This window comes from Carassius auratus, unplaced genomic scaffold (assembly GCF_003368295.1).
Source record: "Carassius auratus strain Wakin unplaced genomic scaffold, ASM336829v1 scaf_tig00025592, whole genome shotgun sequence".
In the NCBI taxonomy this organism is placed as follows: domain Eukaryota; kingdom Metazoa; phylum Chordata; class Actinopteri; order Cypriniformes; family Cyprinidae; genus Carassius; species Carassius auratus.
The window spans coordinates 14,186-20,699 of NW_020525434.1; the positions used below are offsets into that span (position 1 = coordinate 14,186).

General features: G+C 36.2%; 1 long non-coding RNA gene across 1 annotated transcript; it reads left to right on the top strand.

Moving 5' to 3' along the window:
* The first annotated feature begins 4,265 nt into the window (after nucleotides 1-4,265).
* On the top strand, nucleotides 4,266-6,131 carry LOC113078362 (uncharacterized). Its single transcript, XR_003281489.1, has 3 exons — nucleotides 4,266-4,336; nucleotides 4,526-4,679; nucleotides 5,760-6,131. It is a non-coding gene; the product is annotated as an uncharacterized LOC113078362 (long non-coding RNA).
* The last annotated feature ends 383 nt before the right edge of the window (nucleotides 6,132-6,514 follow it).

Below are 6,514 nucleotides of genomic sequence, written 5' to 3' on the forward strand. Positions count from 1 at the left end.
ACTCTTAGTTTATGGTAATAAAAATGTTTGAAGACAAGCAGCTTTATAATAATTCGGCAGAAATAGCAAAACATAGGGGTCTTTGAATATTATATTGGACAAATTATATTAGCCTTTGAGTCAAAAAGTTAACAACCAATGCTGTACACGAATGGATGAATGGACGAATGGATGAATGAATGAATGAATGAACAATGGACAAACTTGATGAAAATGGCAGCATAATTGACTAATAGATGAAAATTGTGTTTAAAATTATACAATATTTTTTTCACACAATAATGACTGAAATGTAATTGTTTAGTTGTCAGTTTTTAAAATTTAATGATTCATATTTTTATGATGAATTTGAAAATCTGAGGTCTAAGGTGATTATACAGCATGTACAGTTATTTTTATATACAAAATATAACAGTTGAAAGATTTTTAATAAAAATGAATTCCTGGAGCATAACAGTGGCTTTGAAATAATGAGACACTTAATAATTAGAGTTTATTTTTTTTTACCTATGTTTTGCACTTGTTTCACATTAGGCAACATAATAAATACAAAACCATGTGGTTGAATGCTTTTTATGTCCAAACAAAGAAAATGTGTTCTATATCAAATGTGTTCTACCAATGTGACTAGAGAATTTCTCTCTTTCACTCCTTTCAGCAATATCTGGCACAGTTCAATAGTGACACCAAGCATACATCAAAATGATATTCATTCAAAAACATAATATTCATTGCAAACCCATATACATTTAGGTAATGAGGCAATTATCTCCCCACAGATGTGTGTTTTAATGGCTAGATGGCAGCTAGTGCCGAGACCACATTAAAATGGTTTCGGGAGTCTTTGGAGTGCCTGCTGACAGTGAGGGATTTCACACCATTTTATGAAGAAACCTTTTACATTTCATGCCAAATAATGAATTCTAAAACAAAATCACAAAAGAAAAAGATGAACCCGGAGAGAATCGTGGGGTGCATTTTAAACAGCAGGCTCCAAAGCCTGCCTCAGGAATGTCAATTATAAAGGAACCTGTCACCATCCACGCTGATAAGGCTGGGGATTTAGATTTAATGCTTCACTCAGGAGAGACACCAGAATGTGAACTTCCACACACACACATTATGTGCAGCACATTTCTCCCTAGTTTTTTTCATCATCATAGTTAATCGATACCTCCAGCACTAATCGATACTGTGAAGCTGGAGGACGATCATTATCCAATGATGGGTGAAAAGTAGTCTGAATTTAATAAATAGAGAAGCAACATTATTAGGAAGTAACTCCTGCACAGCCACACAGATCAATCAATCTCCAGAGAAGTTAACAACATTGAAGTGACCTGAGTCTACCGAGCAGCAGCCAACACACACACACACACAAACACAAGACCAGTCAGCAGAACAGGTGTGCTTTTGACACCATAACAGAGCACCAGTCAATGCAGATGAAACACAATTAAAAGGCAGCTCAAATGTTACACTGTTTCGACTCGTGTGAAGTGCAGTTGTGTCTTTAGATTAATGTTAACAAACAAAATTGTTCAGTAAATACTTGCAAATGGCAAAGGGGTCGTACAGTAGACTTCTACATACTGTATTTGACAGGTATAAACAATGAAGATTTCACACAAAAAGGAAAATTGTCATAATTTACTCACACTCATGTCATCGCAAACCTATTTTAACACAAATATATATATTAGGCAATGTTCATGCAGCTCTATTATTTATATACTGATCTAGTTTTATTATTATTTCATATTAGCTTTTATTAAAGTTTGATTTTTTTTTGTATTATTTATTTATTCATTTATTTACTTATTAGTGTTTTGTGTTTATTGTTTATTGTTATTATTGTGTTTTGTGCTTTTGTCATTTTTATTAGTTTGTATTTTTAAATATCATTATTTAGATTTCATTTATTTTTAATTCATTTTTATTTTTAGTCCTCTTTTAGTAATTTCCGAGCATTAGAAAATTAGAAATGTTGCCTTAACATTTTAATCCAATTTCTATTTCTATATATTTTTTTAAATCAGCTTTATTTCAATTAACATTAAACAAAGTTTTAGTTAACTAGTAACCCTGTTTGAAACAAACACTGTCAATATCAAATGATGACAATATAATCCCCAATGGAGCATCATAACAGTATGTTTTTACAGGATATATTTAAATGTACAGTGTGGGGAGAAATTGGATTAGAGATTTTCAGCAAATAACAACTTATATTGGTCTTTTTCTCACACAAACCTGCCAGCATGATCTTATAAGAAATCCTAGGTATTTGTAGGGAAAGTGTTTTGTGCAATTGTGTGTAAATGCATATAAGATATATTGTCTCTTGCACTTATTTAAGCTTAAAGCTAGTATTCCCAAGTGATCTCCTATTCAAATACTAACCGAGCCAAACCTTACTTAGTTTCTGAGATCAGATGACACCAGTCCATGGTTATATTGTCTGTTTTGGTTGAACTAATTTGTTAAAAGATTAGTATATGACGTGTAAAATAAATCTCCATGGAGTTTTTTTAAATAAACACGTTTGGTATCTGTGACATCTTCTTCTTTTTGTGACCTCATCCAAGTCTATCTCGACTCATATTGCAGCATCACTTTCACTATCACGAAAGGTTATTTTGTCTCTGCCATAGGTGACAAACAACTAGGCAAATTATGGCCATCAAATAACATATTCTTATATTGCACGAGTAAATAATGAGGAAATGTTGTGACGTCAGCGCAAATATACTATAAAGAAAAGCCAGGACAAGGGGTTCTTCGATTAACATGCAGCCCTAGAGAAAATAAATTAGCTGCCCTGCATTCATTTGTAAAGAGATATGTGAGGGTAACAGTATGTTAATATGACCTGCATAATTGAAGTCTGATTATTTATCTATATCACCACACTATGTGTTCATAGTTTAAGTTTCCTCTTCTTTTCCAAGCTCCTCAAGTTAAGGTTTCGAATTCATTTCCACGGGTGACCTTTTATATGAAATGCAACATTAGTCTTGTGCTCTGTGGCATGTCTGCTGTGGACAGAGACTAATGTGATGCTTGACCCTCACACTGACCCTCTGCTGGCCACTGCAATCAGTTCCACATCTCACACAGCTTTGTCCCTTTTGGTCAACATACATGATGCATAGATGTAGTTAATACTGTATACATGTATTGTCTTCTGTTCTGTTGCTTCAGTTGCTACAGCTGTTGTTTTGTATCAATATTTCATAGAATTTCAATGAAACACAAAAAGCATATTCACTACACTTTATACTGAAATCTTAGCATTGTAAATATTGTGGTCTTCCATTGCTACGAGAACAAATATCCTCATTATACTCACAAATCCCCTTGTTATTTTCAAAGCAGAATCAGTGACTGATGGGTCAAATAGGCCATGGTATTAGCATCTTAATTTTGCTCATTTTCAGGTGCTGTTCGTGTCCACACTTCAACAGCTGACTAATCAAGGGCCGGGCTCATGTTACTTAACAAGCTACCCTTTAGAACCCAATTGCTTAGGGTTCAATAGCTTAAAAAGTAATTAATTACTGGGCAGATTGTAATGGATGTTAAGGTGGCATTTTTGCCAAGCTAATTAGATGGTGTGTGAACACAGGCAAAGCAGATGTGATGGGGTAATGGTGGTCCTGAATACAACTCATCTAGGGGCCTATTTACAGTGCTATTTAAAATAAGTGGAGGGCCCTTCCAAGGAGTATTCATACCAGAAATGCTAATAACTCTCAAGGGAGGTAATATACCAATATACCATAGTTTCTTGAGTTATTATGACTACAGTAAAGCTGTGGAAGGCATAACTAGGTATTTGAAAGTTTGAAACGAAGAGGAATTAAGGGAAATCGTCTGGGCAGGAAGAAAGGACATGCTGTGTTTGTGTGTGACTTTGGGGAGGATTAGGCATCTTAACCTTTACAGGGCTGAAGATGGGAAATGGCTTGGCTCAGCAGTTTGTTTTCATGGGGCTTTGAGAGCTTCCTCTGGTTGGTTCAGGTTGCCTGGCTCTCAGGCAGCAGAAGCGGCTCATTGTCTCATCCTTACAAAAGGAGGATCACAATGATCGACAGAGCAGTTAGTCAGTGGAGCTTTATTGGCAGTGTCACAACCCCCCTGGCCAGGAGCCATTGTGACCACTGGAGGTACAAGTGTCCAGTCTGACATACATCATTCTAGTGGCACAGTCACTATGAGTCATAATACATGAAGATGTTTTGTTTTAAAAACGATGCAGATTTGTGAATCTTGTATGTTCCATTACGGTTTTCACTCCAGCGATGATACTCGCTTGATGGTGAGTTTCAAAAAGGTAAGGGGGACCTGTTGAACCTCCTTTTACCCCATTGCATTTCAGGCAGATCTCTTAGGATTTAACTGGGTTTTCAAACCATACAAGAACAAAGGAGCTGACAGGCCTTGATCCTGATTTAAACTGAGGTTTCATCAAAGATTGGGTCTTAGGTCCCATCCTGAGGGCCTGAAATGTGTTCTTCCCCAGTTTGTCAGAGCAGAGGTCACCTCCAGTCCTCAGTGAGGATTAGGGAAGAGAGACAGCCAGAGAAAGGTTTCACCTGTCTTTCTGCTCTCACACAGCAGGTTATATAACATCTAACTGCCCCATTGTAAGTTGCCTGGAATTTCTCATGAGGAAGGTAGGAAGGTTTTTATTATTATTTATTTATTTATTTTCTATTTAAAATTCTTGAATTGACTACATGGTTCTCTGGAGACTAAACAAGTTGTTTAAGTTCTTCAGATCATGTTTGCAATATATATACAGGTGCATCTCAATAAATTAGAATGTCGTGGAAAAGTTCATTTCAGTAATTCAACTCAAATTGTGAAACTTGTGTATTAACCCACACACAGACGCGGGCGTCCTGAACTCCCCTTGTTTGCATTTGTCAATATTTACGAATGGAATTAACGAAATGGGACAAATTTAATCTTGACAAAATATATAGCATGTGGAAGAAAAAGATGCACAAACAAACGAGAGAACCACAGCCTTATGACGATTGTCAAGCAAAATGGTTGGGGTCAAGGCATCAAGAGCCACCATACACAGACGTGTCAAGGAATTTGCTGAACCACATATATATATATATATATATATAATATGATGATTTGGAGCTTAATTACCATTATTATTATCAGTAGTAGTAGTAGAGTTATAAACAGTTGTGCTGCCCCCCCCCCCCCCAATTTCAAGGTTTCCTTGATGAATATAAAGTTTAAAAGAACACAATTTATGATAAATAGAAATATTCAATAACAAAGTAAAACTCTTTAATGTCACTTTCGATCAGTTTACATACTTGCAAAATAAGAAAGAAAGAAAGAAAGAACAGCAAAACCTGTTAAAAAAAAAAAACAATGCATTATGTTGCTATTCATTTATTAATTGGTGTTAGTGTAGTATTTTGAGGTTGTTATACATTGCATACTAGTTGTTAAGTTTGCACACATGGCGAGGAAGAAAAGCTAGGGTCAAGACTCTGTCCAAACAAGCCCAAGGGCCTTTGCTCTGCAGCCAAATTAGATTAAAAACAACTTGTCTTTGCTGCAGATGAAAAAAAGTGGAAGCACTTGACTGTGTCAGGCCAAAGAGAGGCAATTCCCATTGAGAAATGGAGATGTTCACTTTCTCCCTGCATATTCAAATTCGAGCTCCCATACAAACATGTTGGGTTTTCTTCTCACACGCACTCATTCTCTCTTTACTTTTAAAGCTGACATTCCTGGCAGGCAGGGAGCTTTGAAGTGGGCATTGTGTGAAAGGGCTCCGGTTACAAGGCCGAGCCCTGAGAAAGAGGATCCGCCTGGCGATGGAGAACAGCACTGGCTCACGGGTTATTCAGAAGTCCAGCACACTACACACTCTGTGCCCTGCTCACAGCTGTAACGAGACTCTGTATTTGGAGGGTAAGAACGACTGAATGGCCAGAGCTTTGAAGTTGAGTGGCACCAGTGGATTGAAACAGAAGATGAGAAGACTTTTCCCTCGTATCTGTCTGTGTTTCATACGCATACATAAACATACATCGGGTCAAAGGGGGTATAGTGTTATTAAGTGTGTATGTACACATGCTTTTGTGTATATGTGTGTGTTATTAAAAGAGCCCTGACCTCAGGATACCTCCTGTGCCGGTTCTTCCCAAGACACTTTAAAATTTCCTTTAAGATAAGATTTGACCCCAAAACATGAAAAAATTAGAGTCATAAGGCATTTGCCTGGACACCGAACACCACTCAATCTTTTTGTATCATTTAATGTGTTAATTATGCATTTTTGACACAAGGACTCTTCACATGACCACTAAATCTAAAACTACATTCATGTTATATGGAAACATTTTTTATATAATTTATACAGTTGTTTGTGGAAACGCCTAATGAGAAACAATATTTTCTGGATTTAATTTGACTTTTTTAATTGAGTGAATTCACGTTAATCTTTTCTTAAATATTAAAAGTAGAAAATAGT